At 43.3% G+C, this 25,974-nt stretch overlaps 1 protein-coding gene across 1 annotated transcript in view; it reads right to left on the bottom strand.

Annotated features, from left to right (window-relative positions):
• Nucleotides 1-25,974, bottom strand: part of LOC145412356 (cytochrome P450 9e2-like) — a 90,531-nt gene that overhangs the window by 29,062 nt on the left and 35,495 nt on the right. The window lies entirely within an intron of this gene.

Here is a 25,974-nt window from a genome sequence, read left to right as displayed (position 1 = left end):
CACACACACACACACACACACACACATATATATATATATATATATATATATATATATATATATATATAGATATATATATATATATATATATATATATATATATATATATATGTGTGTGTGTGTGTGTGTGTGTGTGTGTGTGTGTGTGTGTGTGAGTTGTGGGTGTTTCTGAGTGCATATGGGCCTGGTAGTGAAAGGGATGAACAAGAGAGGGAGTCTTTCTGGAATGATGTTGATGAGTGTCTGCAGAGTTTTGGAGCGAATGTGAATGTGGTAATGATGGGAGATCTAAATGCTAGAGTGGGAAATGTAGCAGTTGAAGGTGTAGTAGGTATGCATGGTGTGCCTGGAAGAAATGAAAATGGGGAACGAATGATAGCGATGTGTGTTGGGCGAGAGATGGTGATTGGGAATACGCTGTTTGAGAAGAAAGATATTTATAAATATACATGGGTGAGACAGGAGGGTGGAAGGGTTGTTGATAGAGCTTTGATGGCCTATGTGGTTGTGTCTAGGAATGTAATAGGAAGATTGTTGGATGTGAGAGTTATGAGAGGGGAGGGTGGAGGTATGTCTGACCACTACCTGGTGGAGGGAAAGTTAAGAGTAGGTAAGAGATGGGTGAGAGCTAGGAGGGTTAGGTGTGGCAGGGAGGTTTTGAAAGTGAGTTGGATAAAAGAGAGAAAAAGATAGAGTATCAGGAGAAATTGAAAGATGAGTGGAACGCAGTGAAAGATCAGGAAAAAGGCAGCGTGGAGAGGGATGGCAGTTGTTTAAGAGTGCTGTGGTGGGGCATGCAGAAGAGGTGTGTGGTGTGAGACATGTGGGTGGTGGTGTAAGAAAAGGAAGTGAATGGTGGTGCGAGGAAGTAAGTATGGCTGTGGCTGAGAAGAGACGTGCATATGAAGTGTGGCTGCAGAGGAAGGATGAGATGTCATATGAAAGTTTTAAGGAAAAGAGGAATAAAGCGAGAAGGCCTGTGCGTGATGCTATAATGGCAGCAGATGAGAGGTGGGGTAGGCGGCTGACAGAGAATTTTCAACAGAATAAGAAAATGTTTTGGAAGGAGGTGAAAAGGGTGCGAAAGGGAGAGTCTGGGAAGGAAGAACGAGTAAAAGCAGAGGATGGAAGGATGTTAACTTAGATGGATGCAGTAAGGAAGAGATGGGCAGAGTATTTTGAAAGATTGTTAAATGTAGAGGAGGAAATGTTGGCTGAGATTGTGGCGGATGGAAGGGTGCAAGGAATAAATGTGTTGGGAGAGTTGAATGACTCTTTGATCACGAAGGAGGAAGTGGAGAAGGCAGTAAAGGAGATGAAAACAGGGAAAGCGGCAGGTATGGATAGGTGTGCTCTGGAATGCCTGAAGGGTGGTTGAGTGACTATTGTTGACTGGTTAGTAAGAGTGTTGAATGTGTGCTTTGAGAAAGGTATGGTGCCAATTGACTGGGCAAGTGCTTGTGTGGTCCCGTTGTATAAAGGCAAGGGTGATAAGAATGAATGTACTAGCTTTAAGGGTATAAGTCTGTTGAGTGTTTTAGGTAAGGTGTATCGTAGAGTGTTAATTATGAGAGTTAGAGAGGATACAGAGGGAGTGATTGGTGATGAGTAGTGTGGCTTTAGGAGAGGGAGGAGATGCGTTGATCAGGTGTTTCCTGTGAGACAAGTGTGTGAAAAGTATTTAGCGAAAGGCAAGGATGTGTTTGGGGCATTTATGGATTTAGAGAAAGAGTATGATAGAATTGATAGGGAGGCTTATGTGGACTGTTTTAAGATTGTATGGACTTGATGGTAGGTTACTAAAAGGGGTGAAAAGTTTTTATGTAAATAGTAGTGCGTGTGTAAGAGTGGGAAATCCTGTGAGTGATTGGTTTCCTGTGATAGTGGGGCTGCGACAGGGATGTGTGATGTCGCCTTGGTTGTTTAATATTTACATAGATGGTGTTGTAAGGGACGTGAATGCAAGAGTTTTAGGTGGAGGTCTGAGTCTGGTGAATGTTGATGGTGGAGAGTGGAATCTGAAGCAGCTGCTGTTTGCAGATGATACTGCACTGGTGGCTGATTCAGAGGAGAGATTGAGACAGTTGGTAGATGAGTTTGGAAGGGTGTGTGAAAGGAGGAAATTGAAAGTAAATGAGAATAGGAGTAAAGTGATGAACTGTACGAGGTTGGTAGATGGTAGGAGGATGAATATAGTTTTGAATGGTGAGTTGCTTGAGGAGGTAGATTGTTTTAAATACCTAGGGTCACATGTTGCTGTTGAATGGAAGAATAGATGCAGAAGTGAAGTTTAGAATAAATGAAGTAGGAAAGGTGCTGGGAGGAATGAAAAAAAGTGTTTAAATGTCGTTCGCTTAGAATGGATGTAAAAAGAAGGCTGTATGAGGGTGTTGTGGTACCGACTGCGTTATATGGGGCTGAAACATGGAATATGGGTGTAGCAGAGAGGAAAAGTTTGAATGTAATGGAGATGAGGTGTCTGAGGAGTATGTGTAGAGTGACGCGTATGGATCGGGTGCGAAATGATGAAGTGTGAAGGAGAACTGGAGTTGTTCGGGAGATGGCTGGTAGAGTTGAGCAGAGGGTGTTGCGATGGTTTGGGCATATGGAGAGAATGGATAAGGAGCGATTGATGAAAAAGATAACTAGATTTGATGTGAGAGGTGTAAGGCTGAGAGGAAGACCACGAATAGGATGGATGGACAGTGTGAAGAGAGTGCTGGATGCGAGAGGGATGTCTGTTGAGCAAGGAAGAGTGGCTGTGCGTGACAGAAATAAATGGAGAGAAATTGTGAATGAATAAATGATGACGCAGCCCTGAGGGGATATTCTCCTGCATTTTGTCTGATCAGCTAGTCAGGTCAGGTGCGGGTAAGGGGATGGGTCTGTTATGATTTGGCAGGGGTAAACCAGTTGTGCTGTCGGGCCCTGCTGTGGATGTCACTGATTGCATTGCGCAGTTGACCCTTGTGCGGTGTGGTGCGGTGAAGATCTGTCCGTTCTCCCCTTTGGGACTAAGATGCGAATGAATGTGTTTGAATGGATGAGTAAATGGGGAGTGTGTCGTCCTGTCTCGGCTACCTCCCTTTCCTTGGGGGAAGCAGTCTAGGTATATATATATATATATATATATATATATATATATATATATATATATATAATAAACACACACACATGCACACACTAACTTGTCTCTTTGAATGGCACACTTTTGTGTATGGGGAAACCATACAAAACACGCTCAAATAATGGGTACATTTTTTTTCTAGTAAATAATTAAAAGTGGCACTGACTGAGTAGATTTCATTTTCCAATAGGACGATGGAGCATTTTACTTTGTAAATAGTAATAATATTACATTATCACAGTGCGTACAGGCTAACTACACCAGTGGTTCTGAAACTGGTGTGCCTTGGAATTATTCTTATTTGATGATTGATTTACATAGCTATAATCAAAAGTGTGCCTTAACTACTTGCTGTACATTGTGTGACAAAAACGTTTGAGAACCATTGAGGTAGACTGGCTACTGGGTAGCTGGCTAAAGAGCCCTCTACTTCACCAACCTGAGCTTGTAGACAGTGTAGAGGCAGCGGCTACCTCCCGTCCTGACTCATCTGCTGCTACATCAACAGCACGAAGTAACTCTTCCTCCGCTTCCTCTAGTCTTGCAAGCTGGGCCCCATTGCCTTAGTCCCCTTTCTTTTTGCAAAAGCTTCTTATATCCATAGCGTCACGTCTTGCTAGCTATCACCAGATGTCAAGAAGCCCTGTAACCTGTACGCTCTGCCCTATCTCTCTCGCTCAAACATGAATGAGTGGGCTGGCACCACTGCTTGACTGATTACCGACTGGCGAGTGTCCGTGAATACGTAATAGGAACGAACGTGAACCAGACGGGATCAAACCGTATGTTTTCCGTAAGAGATCTATAAATTCTAGTACTAATAACAAGAATTAAATTTTTGTGTTGGCCCCGGCCAGGGGCTATTCTTATTTTTGTAAGAAAAAACAAATAAGCTGTTTGACATCTGGGGCTATTCATAAAACATTTGGGACTATAGCCCCCAATCCCCAAGCCTAACTACACCAATGATATATATATATATATATATATATATATATATATATATATATATATATATATATATATATATATATATATATTGTGTGTGTGGGTGGGTATAAATAAATAATATATATGTATCTATATATTATCTATATACCTAGGCTGCTTCCCCCAAGGAAAGGGAGGTAGCCAAGACAGGACGACACACTCCCCATTTACTCATCCATTCAAACACATTCATTCGTATCTTAGCCCCAAAGGGGAGAACGGACAGATCATCACCGCACCACACCACACAAGGGTCAACTGCGCAATGCAATCAGTGACATCTGCAGCAGGGCCCGACAGCAGAGCTGGTTTATCTCTGCCACATCATAACAGACTCATCCCCTTACCCGCACCTGACCTGAAATTGATGATCAGACCGAATGCGGGAGAATATCCCCTCAGCGCTGCGTCATCACTTATTCATTCACAATTTCTCTCCATTTATTTCTGTCACGCACAGCCACTCTTCCTCGCTCAACAGACATCCCTCTCGCATCCAGCGCTCTCTTCACACTGTCCATCCATCCTATTCGTGGTCTTCCTCTCAGCCTTACACCTCTCACAGATCTAGTTATCTTTTTCACCAATCGCTCATTATCCATTCTCTCCATATGCCCAAACCATCGCAACCCCCTCTGCTCAGCTCTACCAGCCATCTCCCAAACAACTCCAGTTCTCCTTCACACTTCATCATTCCGCACTCGATCCATACACGTCACTCCACACATACTCCTCAGACACCTCATCTCCATTACATTCAAACTTTTCCTCTCTGCTACACCCATATTCCATGTTTCAGCCCCATATAATGCAGTCGGTACCACAACACCCTCATACAGCCTTCTCTTTACATCCATTCTAAGCGAACCACATCTAAACACTTTTTTCATTCCTCCCAGCACCTTTCCTACTTCATTTATTCTAAACTTCACTTCTGCATCTATTCTTCCATCCACAGCAACATGTGACCCTAGATATTTAAAACACTACCTCCTCAAGCAATTCGCCATTCAAAACTATATTCATCCTCCTACCATCTACCAACCTCGTACAGTTCATCACTTTACTCCTATTCTCATTTACTTTCAATTTCCTCCTTTCACACACCCTTCCAAACTCATCTACCAACTGTCTCAATCTCTCCTCTGAATCAGCCACCAGTGCAGTATCATCTGCAAACAGCAGCTGCTTCAGATTCCACTCTCCACCATCAACATTCACCAGACTCAGACCTCCACCTAAAACTCTTGCATTCACCTCCCTTACAACACCATCCATGTAAATATTAAACAACTAAGGCAACATCACACATCCCTGTCGCAGCCCACTCTCACAGGAAACCAATCACTACATCATTTCCCACTCTTACACATGCTCTACTATTTACATAAAAACTTTTCACCCCTTTTAGTAACCTACCATCAAGTTCATACAATCTTAAAACAGTCCACATAAGCCTCCCTATCAATTCTATCATACGCTTTCTCTAAATCCATAAATGCCCCAAACACATCCTTGCCTTTCGCTAAATACTTTTCACACACTTGTCTCACAGCAAGCACCTGATCCACGCATCCCCTCCCTCTCCTAAAGCCACACTACTCATCACCAATCACTCCCTCTGTACCCTCTCTAACTCTCATAATTAACACTCTACCATACACCTTACTTACAACACTCAACAGACTTATACCCCTAAAGCTAGTACATTCATACTTATCACCCTTGGCTTTATACAACGGGACCACACAAACACTTGCCCAGTCAACTGGCACCATACCTTTCACAAAGCACACATTCAACACTCTTACTAACCAGTCAACAATAGTCACTCCACCACCCTTCAGGCATTCCACAGCACACCCATCCATACCTGCCGCTTTCCCTGTTTTCATCTCCTTTACTGCCTTCTCCACTTCCTCCTTCGTGATCAAAGAATCATTCAACTCTCCCAACACATTTATTCCTTGCACCCTTCCATCCGCCACAATCTCAGCCACCCTTTCCTCCCCTAGATTTAACAATCTTTCAAAATACTCTGCCCATCTCTTCCTTACTGCACCCATCTCAATTAACATCCTTCCATCCTCTGCTTTTACTCGTTCTTCCTTCTCAGATTCTCCCTTTCGCACCCTTTTCACCCCCTTCTAAAACATTTTCTTATTCTGTTGAAAATTCCCTGTCAGCCACCTACCCCACCTCTCATCTGCTGCCACTATAGCATCACGCACAGCCCTTCTCGCTCTATTCCTCTTTTCCTTATACCTCTCATATGACATCTCATCCTTCCTTTGCAGCCACACTTCATATGCACGTCTCTTCTCAGCCACAGCCATACTTACTTCCTCTCACCACCATTCACTTCCTTTTCTTACACCACCACCCATACGTCTCACACCACACACCTCTTCTGCATGCCCCACCACAGCACTCTTAAATAACTGCCATTCCTCGTCCACTCTGCCATTTTCCTGATCTTTCACTGCGTTCCAGTCATCTTTCAATTTCTCCTGATACTCTATCTTTTTCTCTCTTTTATCCAACTCACTCACTTTCAAAACCTCCCTGCCACACCTAACCCTCCTAACTCTCACCCATCTCTTACATACTCTTAACTTTCCCTCCACCAGGTAGTGGTCAGACATACCTCCACTCTCCCCTCTCATAACTCTCACATCCAACAATCTTCCTATTACATTCCTAGACACAACCACATAGTCCATCAAAGCTCTATCAACAACCCTTCCACCCTCCTGTCTCACCCATGTATATTTATAAATATCTTTCTTCTCAAACAGCGTATTTCCAATCACCATCTCTCGCTCAACACACATCGCTATCATTCGTTCCCCATTTTAATTTTTTCGAGGCACACCATGCATACCTACTACACCTTCAACTGCTACATTTCCCACTCTAGCATTTAGATCTCCCATCATTACCACATTCACATTCGCTCCAAAACTCTGCAGACACTCATCAACATCATTCCAGAAAGACTCCCTCTCTTCTTCATCTCTTTCACTACCAGGCCCATATGCACTCACAAACACCCACAACTCACGTTCAAATTTCTCTTTCACCCACATCAGTCTCAATGACACCTCCTTCCATTCAATCACACACTGCTGTACTTCCGGACTCACTAACAAGGCCACACCTTCTCTTGACCTTCCTCTATCAACACCTGACAATCTTGCATTCACACTTCCAAACATAGACTCACCCTTCCCTTTCATCTTCGTTTCACTCAAAGCTAACACATCCAACTTTCTTCTCACAAACATTCTCCCAATCTCCTCCCTTTTAGCCTCAATCGTACTAAATCCACGCACATTCATAGACCCAATCTTCAGGGTACGGGGATAACTCCATCCCCCATCCCTTTCTCTGGCCTGTCTCTTTTTAGGAACTGAAAAACAGAGGAGGGGGTCCCTAGTACCCTCACCCCGCCCCTTTTAGTCGCCTTTTACGACACGCAGGGAATACGGTGGAAGTATTCTTCCTAACACAACCTGGCCGCAGAGTAGTAGTACCACCCCATAGTGCGGCCAGACTGAGTCCCCCCTGCCACAGTATATCATCACCATCATTATTATCTGGACCTCCTTTCCCACCCTAGGGTAGGGTGAAGAGTAGAAATGTCCAGATAGCAAAAATTTGCCCAGTCCAATGGGTCACGCTTCCATTCACTCACCACTCAAGCCCCCGGACTCCTGGCTTTATCGACTATGCCAGAAATATTCACCACATTCTGTAGCTTCACATAAATGTATCCGACAGAGTCAGTCCGGGCACTGCCATGTTAAAAAGGGGTGCCAAATCCGTGATCATGCACTTCCCCTCACAACATTCATCCAGCCAGCTCGATCTCTTGGCATTTCCCTAGCCTCACCGACTTTCAAAACCTCTCTTCCTCACACACTTATCCACCTTATATCTCCACAGTCTCCTTGGCCTACCTTGCCTCCTCCCTCCTTCAAATTCGTTCAGATATACCTTTTTCACCACTCTATTGTTATCCATTCTCTCCACATGACGATACCATCTCAGTACACTCTCTTCGATTCTTGTGTCCACCGACTCCCTCACTCCACATCTTTCACGAATTACATTATTTCGTATCCTACCCACCCTCTGTACTCCACATAGATTCCTCAGCAGTTCCATCTCCTCTGCTCTTACTCTTGACTTTTCGTTTTCATGCGACACCAAAGTCTCACATCCATATGTTAAAGTTGGCACTAACACTTCTTCATGTAAGACTCGGGCAGCTGCAACACTCAAGCCTCTGTTTCTTATCAAGGCCTTCATTGCACCAGCTACCTTTCTTCCTTGTGCCACTCTACTTTCAACTTCTTTTGCTTATTTTCCTCTCTTTTCTTATCACTGTACTTTGGTATTTGAACTCTCTCACCAATTCCAGTCTCTCTCCATTCACTGTAACATCGCACTAGGAGTCACCTCTCTCATTAACTATCACTTTACTCTTTTGTACATTTACTCTCAAGGTACGACACTCACACGCATCAGCAAAACTCTGCACTAGCCCACCAAGTTCTTGTCCGGTAATTGCAAGCAGTAGTGCATCATCAGCATACAACAAATTTGAGATATTCCATCCATCACCATTCATTACCAAAGCCATCCCTCTCTCCATTACTTGTGTTTTTGCTTCTCTCATCACCCCATCCATATATACATTGAACAACCATGGGGACATCACACAACCTTGTCACACGCCCACACCGATCATGAACCATTCACTTAGATGCCCATTAACCCATACACATGCTTCGCTACCATCATAAAAACTCATGACGGCACCTAGCAGCTTACCATCTACACCGAACATGCACAAAACTTTCCACAATCCTTCTCTGTCCACTTTGTCCTATGTTTTTTCCAGATCCATGAATGTCATAAACATCTTATGGTCCATCTCAGAAGCCTTCTCTGCTATCTGCCTCACTGCAAATATTTGATCCAAACATCCTCTCCCACTCCTAAAGCCACCCTGTTCATCACTCACTAATACTTCTGAGATCTCTCTTACTTTCTTTATAATAATTCTTCCATATTATTTCCGTACCACACTCAATAAACTAGTGCCACGATAATTCTTGCACTCACTTCGCTCATCTTGATTTTTGTACAGGGTTACAATCACAACCATTTTCCACTCTGCAGGCACAGTTTCACTCATCCATGCAATCTTACATATCTCCAGGAAGCATTTCATTCCACTCTTTCCACTACACTTAATTATCTGTGCATACACCTCATCAACCCCAGCTGCTTTCCCATTTTTCAGCCGCATCTAAGCACTCTTCACCTGTGCGTGTGTCACGTCTCCTGGCACTGCATTCCTTCTCTGCACACCCTCAAAACCAATCATGTTTACAGCTGCTCTGCTCTCTCTATTCCCATTCATCAGGCTTTCAAAATATTCTTTCCATCTGGTCCTTACTTCATCCCCATGGGTTAATAATCTACCACCTACATCCTTCACACCATCACAGTTCTTTCCGCTTTCACTTCTACATTTGTGCACCTCTTTCCAGAATAACTTATTTTCAGGGTAGTTTGCATTCATTTTTCTTCCTAGATCATCATTTACCTCCTTTTTTCCTCTTCACTAGTTTCTTTACGTGCTTCTTGGTCTCAGTATATTCAGTTCTTATTTCAACTGAACCCCTGTCCTGTAACCACTTTAGCCACTTCTCCCACTTTTCCTCTGCTGCTCTCTTAACCTCATCATCCCACCATGCTGTACCTTTCTTCTTTGTTGTTACTCTTGCCACACCATACACTGCTTTAGGATTCCTAACTAAGCAATCCCTATATGTATTCCACAGGCTGTCCACATCCTTTTCATTCTAATTCACTGATTCTAACTCCTCCTCTACCTTGGTCCTGTAATCATCTGCCATTTCTTTGATTCTCAGCTTCTCAACTTTCGGTCTTTCTCCCTGACTGCTCCTCTCTCTCCTGATCCACCTCACTCCTCTCAGCTTGATCTTGCATACCATAACCATATGATCTGACATACCTCCACATCGTCCTCTCATGGCCCTCATATCAGCAACCATTCACATCATCGACCTCTCTACCAGCACGTAATCAGTCAGGCTTCTTTCAACATGGTCCTCGTTCCCTATATACCATGTATTTACAGTATATGTGCATCATTGTGTTTGAAATACGAGTTACAAATGCACAACCTCTTCTCCTGACACATATTGTTTAGTCTCCTAGTACTCCATAACAACACATTATGTCATCCTCAGGACCAGTGCCTACTCTTCCATTCATTTAACCATACTGCAATCACTTACTAGCTCCTGGGCATTTCTCTCACTACTTCATCCAGCTCATCCCAAAACCTGTCTTTCTTTCTCTCACTCCTGTCCTCACATGGTGCATACGCTACAATCACTGCCACTTTCACCTTCTCAAACTTGAACTTGACATGCATACACCTCGAGGTGACACATTTGTAGTCTCTCATTCCAGTCAGTCACACCTCATTCATCAACAGAACAACTCCTTCCTTGCATCTTCCTCGCCCATTCATTCCCAATCTTACACATTTCACACCCTCCCACTTCTCCACTTCACACCTTTTCATCTCTGTTTCAAACAGTGCCATCACGGCATATCTCTCACTCTTGAATGCAGTCACCATTTCCACCCTCTTGTTTTTCTCATTCACACCTCTCTCATTCCACATGGTCATGCGAATCTGCCCATTTCGTTGGGGTCCTGGGCAGGTATTGGGCCCTCCGAGGCTCTCTGAAACAACTGCCTTGATTAAGTGACTTGACACTTAACTCTGCCACAAACCCAGGTTATCTGGTTACCACCCTGCATAGTAAATGGTTTCCTGTGTACGGGAAACCATTTGGCTTGTCACTCACTGTAGAGATTATATGGCATCATTGCAATGACTGAGTGGATGATAGGCACCCCCATCCACCACATAAAAATAATAATAATAATATTAATAATAATAATAATAATAATAAATATTATTATTATTATTATTATTGTTGTTATTATTATTAATAATATTATCGTTATTGTAAATCAATAATAATAATAATAATAATATTAATAATAAAGTATGGTTATGTGGTTATCACCCAGCGCAGTATAGGATTTCCTGGGTTACAGGAAACAATTTGCCTTGTCACTCAATGTAGAGTCACCTGAGAGAGAGAGAGAGAGAAAGAGAGAGAGAGAGCAGAGAGCACTACATCAAGTAAGTGGATGATGGGCACCCATCTACCAATATATATATATATATATATATATGATAGGAAGACGGAACCAAAGGCCATGAGCCTGCAATAACTGTTCCTTTCAAAAGAAAACAAAATACAAGAGAAAGCCAAATTCAAGATCCGATCGTTTCGAGATGCCTGGACACATTGCGTTTGAAAGACCTAGGATCATAGCTAGCAGGAAATACAGACAGAGGGAGACAATTCCAGAGCTGACCTGTTGCATAAATGAAGAACTGGGAGTAATGGTTAACTCTGCATTAGAGAGCTGGACAGTAAACGGATGAGAGTGTGCTGCTAGACTGCTGCTATGCACATATCGTAGAGGTGGACGAATATAAGCAGACAGTTCAGAGGAGCAGTGACCATTGAAGCAGCGATAGAAAAGAGAAAAAGATGCAACAGAGTGATGAATAGACAGAGGTTGAAAGGAGCCAGTAAGAGGAGGAGATTTAATGAGACGAAAAGGCTTTGACTCCACCCTATTGAGAAGAGCTGTATGTGGGGAACCTCTCCACACATGAGAGTTGTACTCCATATAGGGGCGGATAAGACCCATGTATAGAGTCAACAAATGTGCAGGGGTAAAGAAGGAACAGAGTCGGCTTATCACACCTAATCTCTTGGGAGCAGATTTTACAAGAGATGTACTGTAATATGATCTTTCCAAGAGAAGTCCTGAGTGAATGTAACCCCAAGCATGTTCAGCGATGATGCATGATTAAGCTGAATATTATTAAACATTAGTGGGTACACCTGTGGAAGATTTTGTCCGGTTGATAGGTGTAAGAACTGAGTCTTTGATGCATTAAAAACAAAATTATTTTTCCCCCAGTCAGAGATATGAGCCACGTCAGACATTAGGTGTGCCATAGTCTCATCCACTGTTTGTTGAAGTAACTGCTGAGATGGACGTTGCGGGAACTGAATGATAAGTTGAAGGGTGGAGTCATCAGCGTATGAATGGATAGGGTTAGATGTACAGCTTAGAAGGTCACTGATGAATAAAAGGAAGAGAGTTGATGATAGGACAGAGCACTAAGGAACACCACTGTCGATACATATAGGAGAAGAACGGTGGCCGTCTACAACAGGGGCTATAGAACAGCCAGAAAGGAGGCTATAGATGAAGGCACAGATAGAAGGATAGAAACCGTAAGAGGGCAGTTTGGAAATTAAAGATTTATACCAGACTCGATCAAAAGCCTTTGAGATGTCAAGTGCAATGGCAAAGCTTTTGCTAAAGTCCCTAAAGGAGGATGACCAGGAGTCTGAAAGGTAAGTGAGAAGATCGCCAGTGGAGCATCCCTGACGGGACTCGAAAACTTTTGAGATACAGGATGTTAAAGCAATTGGACGATAGCTAGAGGGTTGGGAATGGTCACCCTTCTTTGGGACTGGCTGAATGAGAGCAAACTTCCAGCAAGAAGGAAAGGAACAAGTTGATAGACAAAGGCAAAAGAGTTTACCTAGGCACAGTTCTTGACAACAGCAGGAGGGACTCCATCAAGCCCATATGCCTTATTAGTATTGAAGCCTGTGATGGCAGAAAATACATCAGCTGAAGACATTTTAATGTCAGCCATGAGGAAGTCAGAGGGGGGAAGTGATGGAGGAATAGCACCTGAATTGTATAACATGGAATTGGAGGAGAAAGTCTGAGTGAAGAGATCTGCTTTATTAGTAGAAGAAGTAGCTACAGAGCCATCAGAGTAGAAAAGAGGAGGGAATGATGATGAGGTAAAGTTACTAGAAAGTTTTTTGGCAAGGTGCCAGAAGGAGCAGGAAGAATTCGAGTTGGAGAGCTGAGAGCATTTAGTACGGATGAAATTATTTTTAGCAGAGCGAAGAACAGACTTAGCACGATTCCAGGCAGAAACGTAAAAAAAAGATGTGATTCAGAGGTGGGTTGGCTCCGGTACCTTTTATAGGCCTCTCCTTGTTGCGGACACCATTAGAACAAGTGTGATTAAACCAAGGCTTTCTTGCATTAGCCAAAGGATATGAGAAAGGAATGTATACTTCCATGCCTGAGAGAATAACCTCCGTAATGTGCAAGGCACACTCAGATGGCTCCCGGTCATCGAAGCAATAAACATTCCAGGGAAAATCAAAGCAGTACTGCCTAAGGGCCTCCCAATCTGCAGCTCCAAAGTGCCACAGACAACGTTTCTTTGGAGGGTCCATATGCCGTACAGGAGCGATAGGACAGGTTAAGGTGATAAGGTTGTGATGGGAGGAGCCCAACGGAGAGAAAAGATTAACAGTGTAAGCAGAAAGATTAGTTGTAAGGAAGAGGTAAGGTATGATGGAGATATCTCCAAGGTGGTCAGGGATACGGGTAGGGTGCTGTACAAACTGCTCTAGGTCATTAAAGATGGAAAATATGTAGGCTTGTTCACCACGTGGATCAGTGAAAGGAGAGGAGAGCCAAAGGTGGTGGTGAACATTGAAATCTCCTAGAATGGAGATTTCAGAGAAAGGAGAAATGAATAGAATGCATTCCATCGTAGAAGTAAGATAGTCGAAGAATTTTTGATAGTCAGTATAACTGGGGGATAAGTAAATAGCACAGATATATTTAGTCAGAGAATGATAGGAAAGCCGATGTCAGAGTGTAGAGAATTCAGTAGAATCGAGTTCAGGAACACGAGAGCAAGATAAGCCGTTGCATATATGTACACAACAGCCACTTTTGGCTTTAAAACGAGTATAGACAAAGAAGGAGGATACAGAAAAGGGTTTGCTGTCAGTTGCTCAGACAGTTGAGTCTCAGTTACGAAAAGAAGTGAGGTTTAGAGGAGGAGACGTGATGCTCAACAGAGTGAAAGTTAGAGGAAAGGCCGCGAATGTTGCAGAAATGAAGAAGTGAGTCAGACAGTGGTTCCAGGCAGCTTGAGTCGTCACCAGGAGAGGCGCAGAAGGTGGGGGCATTTATGGTCCCCCCCACTGGGGACTCCGAGGCTACGTTTTGCAAAGCCATGATTTTTTGTTTTTTAAGTTTTGGAAAAGGAAGTATAGTGTATACTGTGCATGTAATTTGGTGTTGATGGTTAGAGAAACTTGTACTGGAGAGCATGCTGGCCTACTCTCTGTGTTACTGAGACACTGAAAAAGTTCAGCAAAGGGGGATGATCATGAACTAGTCCCGAGGGCTGATGAAACAGGAGCTCCAGCTCTCTGTCATCAGCTTTCCATCCATCTTGGAAGTACTACCCTGCTCAACTGGTGCTACAGTCTGCTCCTTATATATATATATATATATATATATATATATATATATATATATATATATATATATATATATATATATACACGTATACGGTATATACTTTAATGCTGCTGACCGGGACTTGAACCTAAGACTTTTAGATAAAATTCAGGCACTGTTACAACTACACCATGGCACAATAAAAACTAAGCCACCTGAATTCCATGACAAAACTCAGCAAGTAACAGAGGAGTTTCAATTTATTCCAGCCAAAACACGAGCGTCTTTATATGTTGGGGAGACACACATTACATACGTGTAAAAGTGTTTTTAACATTTGTAAACATGCGTTTAATATGTATAGTGATACCCTGTTTTGGGGGTAGCTCTACACTGAGTGGCAAGCCAAGTGATTTCCTGTAAACCAGGAAAACATATACAACGCTGGGTGGTAACCTTATAACCAACCAACACATGTTACCTACATGACACCAAGTGTGTTGGCGAAGGGTTAGCGCCCCTCCCTGGAAAACAACTTACTAATAATACGAACAAGAAGCCTCAGACCAGGACTGACCAAAAGATGACGACTAAGGACTGAGCAAAGGACTTGGTATGGATAGCTACATGGAATGTAAGGGGTGCAAATGATAAGGGGAAAGAAAGAGAGATCGTGGAGGTGCTTGAGGGTGCGAAAATGGATGTATGTCGATTAACTGAAATCAAGTGGTGAGGTGAGAGTGTGAGAGAATGGGAGTATGGATGGGGTATATGCGCGGGAGTAGGTTAGAATGAGAGGGCAAAAGAAGGAGTGTGTATTACTGTGAGTAAAATATGGAAGGAAAATATAAGAGAGTATGGATCAGTTGGCTCAAGGGTTGTGTGGGTAAGAAGTGAAAGTTGGACTACAAATGAGGGTCATTGTGTGCGTGTATGTGCCAATGCAAGATCGTGCAAGCAGAGTCAGAGAATAGTTCTGGAGAAATGTCGAAGCGTGCTTGGAATAGTTTGAAAGGAATGAGAGAGTGTTTCTGATTGGAGATATGAATGGAAAAGTAGGGAATGTGAAGGTGGATGGAATAGTTGGTGAGTGGGGTGTGCCTGCAGAGATGGATGAGAATGGCAGTGCTTTAGTGGACATTTGTGCTGGGAGGGGGTTGGTGAGAGCTAATGCCCTCTTCAGGCACAAAATGATCCATAGGTATATGTGGCAAATGATGAGAATGGTGGATGGTGAACTGAATGAACGGAAGGGAATGATTGATTATGTGTGTGTGGATGAAAAGATGACAAACTGTTTAATGGATGCAGGATTATATAAAGGCTGTGGGAGTGGACTTTCGGACCACCACTTGGTGGTGGTCAGAATCAAAGTCCAAACAAAATGGAGAAATAGAGGAAGGGAAGGACAGGAGTAAGTAGTTCTTACAAGCCAGGTAGAAAAGTTACTAGAGGATGAAGAAAAGGCGGAATATAAGAGGGAAGTGGAGGAGCGATCGGGTAAACATAGATTGGAGCAGATGGGGGACATGGAAGGTGTGTGCAAGATATTCACAGAAGAAATCTGTGTAGCATGTGAGGTGGTGTGTGGGGTGAAGACAAGATGAAAGGTGATGCAGGGAACAGCATCGTGGACTGAAGAGGTGAGAGAGGCTGTGGCACAAAAGAAGAAAGCATATAGTGAGTGGATGAGAAACAAGGACATCGAAGAAGTTGAGAGATGGAAGAGAAAGTTATATATGAAGAGGAAGAGAGAGGTGAAACGATTAGTAAGAGAGAGTAAGAAGAGAGTGGATGAGGAATTTGGAAGGAATTTGAGTGCAAAGTGCAGGGAATGTAAAAAAATGTTCTGGAAAGAGGTAAAGAGAGATAGACAGGGTGCCAAAGAAGTTAGTTGGGGAGTGAAAATAAAAATGGTAGATTACTAGTGGAGAACGGAGAAAAAGTGAGCTGATGGAGAGAACACTTTAAGGAGCTGTTGAACATAGAGAATGAAAGTAATGCAAGTATAAGTGGCTGGGAAATAACTGGGAGAAGGAGGGAGATGAGAAGAAAGGAAGAAATCAGCAGGATGGAAGTTGTGGAAGCAATGAAGAAAGTCAAAATGGGGAAAGCCTCAGGAATTGATGGAGTGTGTGGTGAAATGCTGAAGCATTGGGAGGAGATAGTAGTAGAGTGGATGTGGAAGATGTGCCGATTGGCCTGGGAGGAAGGTAGAGTCCTAGAGGATTGGAATTCAGGTATAAGTGTTCCCCTGTACAAGGGAAAAGGGAAAAAAGAAGTGAACTGAGTGAATTTTTCTACTTGAAGGTTGGATTGAACAAGGATGTGTCATGTCTCCAGGGTTGTTCAATCTGTATATGGATGGGGTTATAAAATATATACACGGTAGGGCAGTGGATGTTGGAGCAGCCCTAGTGAGAGAGGGCAGTGTTTGGAAACTCCCTTTACTGTTGTTTGTAGATGATACTGTGTTGTTAAGTGAAGAGAAGGGGAGCTGCAACGCTTGGTGGATGAGTTTGGGAGAGTGTGCCAGAAACGGAATCTAAAGGTGAATGTATGGAACAGTAAAGTTATGGTCCCGGAGAGAAGTGAAGTCAGGGAATGTACAGTGAGATTGGATTGGAAGGAAATGGAGAATATTTGTGAGTTTAAGTACTTGAGTAGTGTGATGAGTAAAGATGAAAGTTTAGAGAGTGAAGTGCTTGAATGGGTGCAGCAGGGAAGAAAGGTTGCTGGTTCCTTGAAAGCAGTGATAAGAAACAGGGAATTGAGCATGAAAGAGAAAAAGCTACTACATGACAGTATTTTGATACCAACTCTAACGTATGGAAGTGAATCTTGGACGTTGTTGGAGGGACAGAAGTCAAGAGTGAGAGCAGTGGAAATGAAATATATGAGAGGAGCATGTGGAGTCACATGGAGAAACAGGCTGACAAATGAGGAAGTGAAGAAATGTTGTGGTGTGGATATGGATGTGATATGAAGCATTAGGAGAAACACATTAAGGTGGTTTGGCCATGTGGAGAGGATGGAGAGTGCGAGACTGACGAGGAGAGTGTATGTGAGTGAAGTGCAGTGGGGAGAGAGGGAGGGGGAGGACAAGGATGAGATGGAGGGATGGAGTGTAGAGGTATATGAGAGAGGGGGGGGTGTGAGCTGGGAGCAGGGCAGTGAAATGGTGAGGACAGAGTGACATGTAGGCGATTTGTTTGTGGCCACCCCTTACTGGATTAAGGCATCCGGCAACAGACAGATAGATAGATAGATAGATAGAGAGAGAGAGAGAGAGAGAGAGAGAGAGAGAGAGAGAGAGAGAGAGAGATTGATTAGGGTGTTTCAGAATTTTTAATTTGTGCTCAGTGAATGCATACATGCTAACTGAGTTCCATTTCACGAGCAATGACTTCATGAGAAATATAAGCACAACTCCCTGCTGCTATACCACTCCTGAAGGTGTGCATGTTTTGATCCATATGAGAAAATATTCTTATTCTGGCTAATGTCAAAGAATATCCTGAAACTGGGTTCTGGGATGGGAGACGTGATGGGAAGAGCGGTATTGGACGTCCTGGAGCAATGGCCACAAGTAGAAGATTGGGTGGCCAGCCTCTGTTTTCATACTACTGTAAGCAATATAGGTGTCCACAGCCGGGCTTACTCCATCATCCAGATCGCCATTAGTAAACCACTCTTCTTCATGGCATGCTGCCACCACATCCACGAGCTTCTAAGCAGGGGTCTCTAACGCATTCTTCTCCTCCTCTGGCACAGAAATCCCCCTATTCAGCCAGCTTAAGGATTTCTGGGATATCACTAATCTGCATTTTTTCAAACAACTCGAAGCTCAGGTTGATCATTCTCATCCACAACCCTTACATCAATGGATCTCAAAGCATCGAGATGAGCTGGCTCCCTGCATCGTTGCCAAACTCCAGGAGGGCCACGACTGCGATAACTAAGGGGAGTACCTTGAACTTGCACTCCACTTCCTGGGGTATTCACTTCCCGAAAATAGGAAGTGCACCGACCGTGGATTCTCCTTTTCAGGAGCTTACAGCAGGGCCAGCTGGATGGGGCAAGTGATCTACTTGTTGAGGATTTACTTGTTCCCTGACAGTTTCTTTTTCATCCCTCACAAGAAACGAGCCCTGAAACAGATAAAAGTCTTCTCTATTGTGGTGTACCTTCGAGCTTGGTACTCGTCACTGCTTAGAATCGATGCACCCGCAAATGATCTGGCTCTCCTCAAGACACTAGATCTACAAGAACCAGGTTGATGAGGAAGTGTGAAAACATCAGAGTCATGGCTAGTACCTGAGTCAGGATTTCGCAGGCTTTGACTATTTCTTGAACCTCATGCCTGAGGACGAAAAAGCTCAGATGCTCCTCAACCCTCAACAGAAGCCTCCTCGAAAGGTGAGGATGAGGACGATGGATCCCCGAGTGTTGAGAGACCCCATGGACTTGAAAACTGCTGATTTTGCCACGATACAAACATAAAACTTCATGTACATTTTTTTATGAGGAAGAAGAAACCAAAAGCCGAGAGCCCACAAAATTGTTCCTTCCAAGAGAAAAACAAAATACAAGAGAGAGCCAAATTCAAGATCCGATCATTTCGAGATGCCTGGACACACTGCGTTTGAAAGACTGGAGATCATAGGAAGCAGGAAATAAAGACAGAGGGAGACAGTTCCAGAGTTGACTTGTTGCATAAATCAAGGACTGGGAGTAACGGTTAACTCTTGCATTAGAGAGTTGAACAGAAAAGGGATGAGAGTTTGTTGCTAGGCAGGTGCTACGTGTCTCTCGTAGAGGTGGAGGAATGCATGCAAACAGTTCAGAGGAACAATGACCATTGAAGTAGCAATAGAAAAGAGATAAAGATGCAACAGTGCGGCAAAGAGACATGAGAGTTGTACTCCACACAGGGGCGGATAAAACCCCTGCATAGAGTCAACAATTGTGCAGGGGTAAGGAATGAATGGAGTTGGCTTAACACACCTAATCTCTTGGAAGCAGATTTTACAAGAGATGTAATATGATCTTTCCAAGATAAGTCCCGAGTAAATGAAACCCCAAGCACGTTCAAGGATGATGCAGGAATAAGCTTAATATTATTAAACATTAGTTGGTATACCAGTGGAAGAATTTGTCGGGTTGATAGGTATAAAAACTGAGCCTTTGATGCATTAAAAACAACCAGATTATTTTTACCCCAGTCAGAGATACGAGCCAAGTCTGACATTAGGTGTGCCATAGCCTCATCCTTTGTTTGCTGAAGTAACTTCTGAGATGAACGTTGTGGGAACGGAGTGGAAAGGTGAAGGGTGGAGTCATCAGCGTATGAATGGATAAGGTTAGATGTACAGCTTAGAAGGTCATTGATGAATAAAAGGAAGAGAGTTGGTGATAGGACAGAGCCCTGAGGAACACCACTCTTAATAAATCTAGGAGAGGAACGATGGCCGTCTACAACAGTGGCTATAGAACGACCAGAAAGGAAGCTAGAGATGAAGGCACAGATAGAAGGATAGAAACCGTAAGAGGGCAGTTTGGAAATTAAGGATTTATGCCAGACTCGATCGAAAGCCTCTGAGATGTCAAGTGCAATGACAAAGCTCTCGCCAAAGTCCCGAAAGGAGGATGACCAGGAGTCTGAAAGGTAAGTGAGAAGATCGCCAGTGGATCATCCCTGAAGGAACCCATACTGACGATCAGAAAGAAGGTTGTCATATGAAAGATACTTTAAAATTTTTCTATTAAGAATTGATTCGAAAACTTTTGAGACACAGGATGTTAAAGTAATTGGACAATAGTTAGACGGTTGGGAATGGTCACCCTTCTTTGGGACTGGCTGAATGAGAGCAAACTTCCAGCAAGAAGGAAAGGTACAAGTTGATAAACGAAGGCAAAAGAGTTTCCCTAGGCAGGGTGTAAGCACAGAAACACAGTTCTTGAGAACGAGAGGAGGGACCCCATAAGGCCCATATGCCTTATTAGTATTGAGGCCTGTGATGGCAGAAAATACATCAGCTGAAGACATTTTAATGTCAGTCATGAGGAAGTCAGAGGGGGGAAGTGATGGAGGAACAGCACCGGAATTGTCTAATGTGGAACTGGAGGAGAAAGTCTGAGCGAAGAGATCTGGTTTATCAGTAGAAGAAATAGCTACAGAGCCCTCAGAGTAGAAAAGAGGAGGGAAGGATGATAAGGTAAAGTTATTAGAAAGGTTTTTAACAAGGTGCCAGAAGGAGCAGGAAGAATTTGAGTTGGAGAGTTGAGAGCATTTAGTACAGATGAAATGATTCTTAGCAGAGCAAAGAACAGACTTAGCACGATTCCAGGCAGAAACGTATAAAAGATGTGATTCAGGGGTGGGTTGGCTCTGGTACCCTTTTGTAGGCCCTCTCCTTGTTGCGGACAGCATTAGAACAAGCGTGATTAAACCAAGGCTTTCTTGCATTAGTCAAAGGATATGAGAGAGGTATGTATGCTTCCATGCCCGAGAGAATAACCTCTGTAATGCACAATGCACACTCAGATGGCTCCCAGCCATGGAAGCAATAATAATCCCAGGGAAAATTAAAGAAGTACTGCCTGAGGGCCTTCCAATCCGCAGCTCCAAAGTGCCACAAACACCGTTTCTTTGGAGAGTCCTTAGGCTATACCGAAGCGATAGGACAGGTTAAGGTGATAAGGTTGTGATCGGAGGGGTCCAACGGAGAGAAAAGATTAACAGTTCAAGCAGAAGGATTAGTTGTAAGGAAGAGGTCAATTATCTTGGAGCACTCTCCAAGGTGGTCAGGGATATGGGTAGGGTGCTGTACAAGCTGCTCTAGGTCATTAAGGATAGAAAAGGTGTAGGCTTGTTCACCAGGTGGATCAGTTAAAGGAGAGAAGAGCCAAAGGTGGTGGTGAACATTGAAATCTCCTAGAATGGAGATTTCAGAGAAAGGAGAAATGGATAGAATGCTTTCCATCGTAGAAGTAAGATGGTCAAAGAATTTTTGATAGTCAGTAGAATTAGGAGATAAGTAAACAGCGCAGATATAGTAAGTCAGAGAATGACAGGAAATCCGAAGCCAGAGTGTAGAGAATTCAGAAGAATCGAGTTCAGGAACACGAGAGCAAGATAAGTCGTTGCTTATATATACACAACAGCCACCTTTGGCTTTGAAATGAGTATAGAGAAAGTAGGAGGATACAGAAAAGGGTCTGTTGTCAGTTGCCTCAGACAGCTGAGTCTCACTTAGAAAAAGAAGGTGAGGGTTAGAGAAGGAGAGGTGGTGCTCAACAGAGCGAAAATTTGAGGAAAGGCCACGAATGTTGCAGAAATGAAGAAGAGAGTCAGACCGTGGTTCCAGGCAGCTTGAGTCGTCACTGGGAGAGGGGCGGAAGGTGGGGGCATTTATGGTCCCCCCCCCCTGGGGACACCGAGGCCACGTGATGTGCTGCCATTATTTTTTTTTAAGTTTTGGAAAAGGAAGTGTGATGTAGTTTGGTGTTGACAGTTAGAGAATCTTGTATTGGAGAGCATGCTGGTATACCCTTTGTGTTACTGAGACACTGAAAAATTCAGGAAAGGGGGATGGTCGGGACCTAGTCCTGAGGGCTGATGAAACAGGAGCTCCAGCCCTCCCTGTCATCAGCTTTCCATCCACCTTGGGAGTACTGTCCTGCTCGGCTGGTGATACAGTCTACTCCTTTGTAGATGGCACTTCCTAGGGAACTCGAGGACATCGAGGAGCACCATGGCTGAGTCATGGCAGTCAGCATAGTCAACAACTGAGCTGAATGTGAAATCAAGGTGGCAATTGACTTTAATGAGAAGCTCAAGAGGAACAAGGAAGAGAGACAGCTGGCCCTCCAAATCATTGCCAACCACAGGAAAGAAGGTCCTCAACCATGAATATGTCTAATCATAATGTCTCCTCCTGTCAGTGTTGGTGTTCAGGACAATATCTCCTGGACGATAATATACCCCCACGCACAATATCCCCCAAGAACAAAATCCTCTTAGACAATACCCTCCTATGCACAATATCCCCCAAGAACAAAATCCTCTTGGACAATATCCTCCTATGCACAATATCCCCCAAGGACAAAATTCTCGTGGATAATATTCTTCCATTCACAATGGACAAAGTCCTCCTGGACAATATCCTCCCATGCACAAGATGACCGGAGGACAAATCTTTACCCATTTGTCAGTACGGTAGCTTCTTGCCCCTACTGGTTACATATCGCAGCTTGTATTGATAGGTTAAGTTAGGTGTGTATATATATATATATATATATATATATATATATATATATATATATATATATATATATATATATATATATATATATATATATATATATATATATATTGTTACGGAACAGAGAAAGATAACGTACACTTTAAGTGAAAATACTAAGAGTCACTACTGTCCCGTAAAGTTCCAGGTTCAAAACAAAAGAGTTAGGTAAAATTACAAGTTAAAGTTTAATGCTCAAATTAACAACAAAACATTCAGGACTCATAAGGATAATGTAATGGCAAATAAACAGGTTAAATATATGGTTAACTGCAATAGCCTCTATTAACACGAAATTAGCAAGAGTAAATTTACCTAAGTCAGCCCTGATAAAATGAAAATACACCAGGTAATGCTCAGTTAATGCAAGATAAATTATTACAGATACAATCTATTATCAAAAATGAATGACATAAAACCCAACATTAATCAAAAAACCTCACTAGGCCTAAGAATTAATCTTATGATACACAGTACAAGAAAAAATGCAACAACAGTTAAACTCAAATTACACACAGCTGCTAGATGTTTGGAGATTTCTTGAGCACTCACAATAATAATAACTGTACAGGGGAGGACAGAGATGTGAACAAAATGAGGAGCAGATCTAAGTGGCAATGATGCAGAGACTGAGCTCATTATATAGGGGCCGGCAGAGCTTGATACAACTTGTAAGAAGGACGCACAAATGAAGCCATGGGGACAAAGAGTTGACAATCCCGCACTCAACAACAGAAATGACGACTTACTCTACTATAACAGTAGAAGGGGGGACTGAGGCAGAACACGCTCGTGATCAAACATGCAGCATACTGTGCGCTAAAATTACACAAAGGATGATGAAATCATAGGCTATGTAACACCTCCCCACAAAGAAAAAGAAATTTACAAAGGAAATTTTTTATTACTCTAAAACAATCTGTACATGGCATTACAGAACATGCAAATGTCTTTCCTAGTATTACAAAACATGAGATCTCCCTAGCACATTCAGTCATAGGTACTTGCCAGTATCCCTTTAACAAATCAAACTTACTTATGTACCTAGCCTTTCCGATCTTGTCTATGCAATCTTCCACACGAGGGAGAGGGTAAGTGTCTGTTTTAGTTATCTGATTAACACGTTTGTAGTCGATGCAAAGCCTCTGTGACCAACCTGGCTTAGGGACTAGAGTGACAGGAGAACTCCACTCGCTCTGACAGGGCTCAATCATCTTGTGGTCCAACAGGTAGCCAAGCTCCTTCTGGATGAGAGGAACTTTCACTGGGTTCACACGGTAAGGAGGCAATTTAATTGGCTTTGCGTCTCCAACATCGACATCATGCATCAACACAGTGGTTCTTCCTGGAGTAGCACGGAACACTTGCGGGTACTCCTGCAGTAATGCCGAAAACTCCTGCCTTTCCTTGGGAGGTAGATGAGAAAGCTTAGTCTGGAGATCATTCATGATATCAGGATTCTTCCCCAAACTATCACTCAGGATCATGCTGCATGGGAGAACTTCACTTGTAGACTCGGGTGGAACAGCTACAGTGCAGACTGGATTATTTTCGTCCCGCCTGTGATATAACTTTAGCATGTTGATGTGACATAGTTGCTTGCTCTTTCTACGATCTGGTGTGGCGATGACATAGATGACATCACTGAGTTTCTTCTCCACGAAATAAGGGCCACTAAACTTGGCTTGAAGAGGTTGCCCATGAACTGGTAGCAGAATCAAAACCTGATCTCCTGGCTGAAAGTGGCATAACCTGGACTTCTTATCATACCAAGTCTTCATCTTCTCCTGGGCAGCTCCTAAATTCTCTCTCGCCAGCTATAAAGCAGTGGACAGCCGTTCTTTGAACTTCATCACATACTCCAGCAGGTTGACGTCATCTTCCTCCGACAGCCAGCATTCCTTGAGTAACTTAAGGGGTCCTCTTACTTCATGGCCAAACAGTAGTTCAAAAGGTGAGAAGCCCAGTGATTCATTTGGAGATTCTCTTGCAGCAAACACAACGAATGGAAGACCTTTATCCCAGTCTTTCTGATGTTCCAAACAGTATTTCTTGAGCATCGATTTGAGTGTTTGATGATATCTCTCCAACGCTCCTTGGGTCTGGGGATGGTAAGCTGAAGAGGTGATCTGGGTGATGCCCAACTCTTTCAGAGACTGCTTGAAAACATTTGACATGAAATTACTTCCTCGGTCTGACTGTACCTCCTTGGGCAGACCAAACTTTGTGAAGAACCCTAGCATTTCCTTAACCACGTTCTTTGCTGAGATATTTCTAAGTGGAATGGCTTCAGGATAACGAGTAGCCATATCAATCAGGGTCAACACATAAGAAAATCCTGAAGAAGTCTTAGGAAGAGGGCCCACAATATCCACCAACACACGGGTGAAAGGCGCCTCAAAAGGAGGAATGGGAACTAGAGGTGCAACCTTTTCGGTCTGATTACACTTCCCCACAACTTGACAGGTGTGACAAGACTTACAATACCAGGAAACATCCCTGAAGATACCTGGCCAGTAGAAGTGTTTCAAAATGCGTGCCACAGTCTTCCTCACTCCAAGGTGTCCTGCCAAACTGGTATCATGAGCCACTCGAATGATATCCTGCCTACAAACACGAGGGATGACAACTTGATATACAACCTCCCATTCAAAGTCGGCTGATGCTGTTGGGGGTCTCCACTTCCTCATAAGTACTCCTGACTTTACATAATAACAAGTAGAAGGACCGGCTGACTCTTCTTCACTGTAAGCAGAGTTAGCTAGACCTTTCAACTCAGGGTCAGCAACCTGCAACTCAACCAACTCTTGATGAGACAAATTATCAACACTACAGGGTACTGCCTCATCTGGTGAGTGGTCCAAATTAGCAAGAAAAGTGTCAGCTAGGATAACATCATCATCATCATTATCCTCTAAATCACCAGTAACTTTAGACTTAGCCCTAGTGACAGCACATGCAGGGAACACATCAGGGACACCACAATCCTGGGACGCAGCCACTGGCTCACTAGACAACTGAGGAGCTGGACACACTTGACTTCCACCAATATCA

This window comes from Coenobita brevimanus, chromosome 93, assembly GCF_032717465.1.
Source record: "Coenobita brevimanus isolate Jiangsu-jjx chromosome 93, ASM3271746v2, whole genome shotgun sequence".
Classification (NCBI taxonomy): domain Eukaryota; kingdom Metazoa; phylum Arthropoda; class Malacostraca; order Decapoda; family Coenobitidae; genus Coenobita; species Coenobita brevimanus.
Note: the sequence above shows the minus strand (reverse complement) of the source record. Positions and strands in the feature narration are given on the sequence as shown.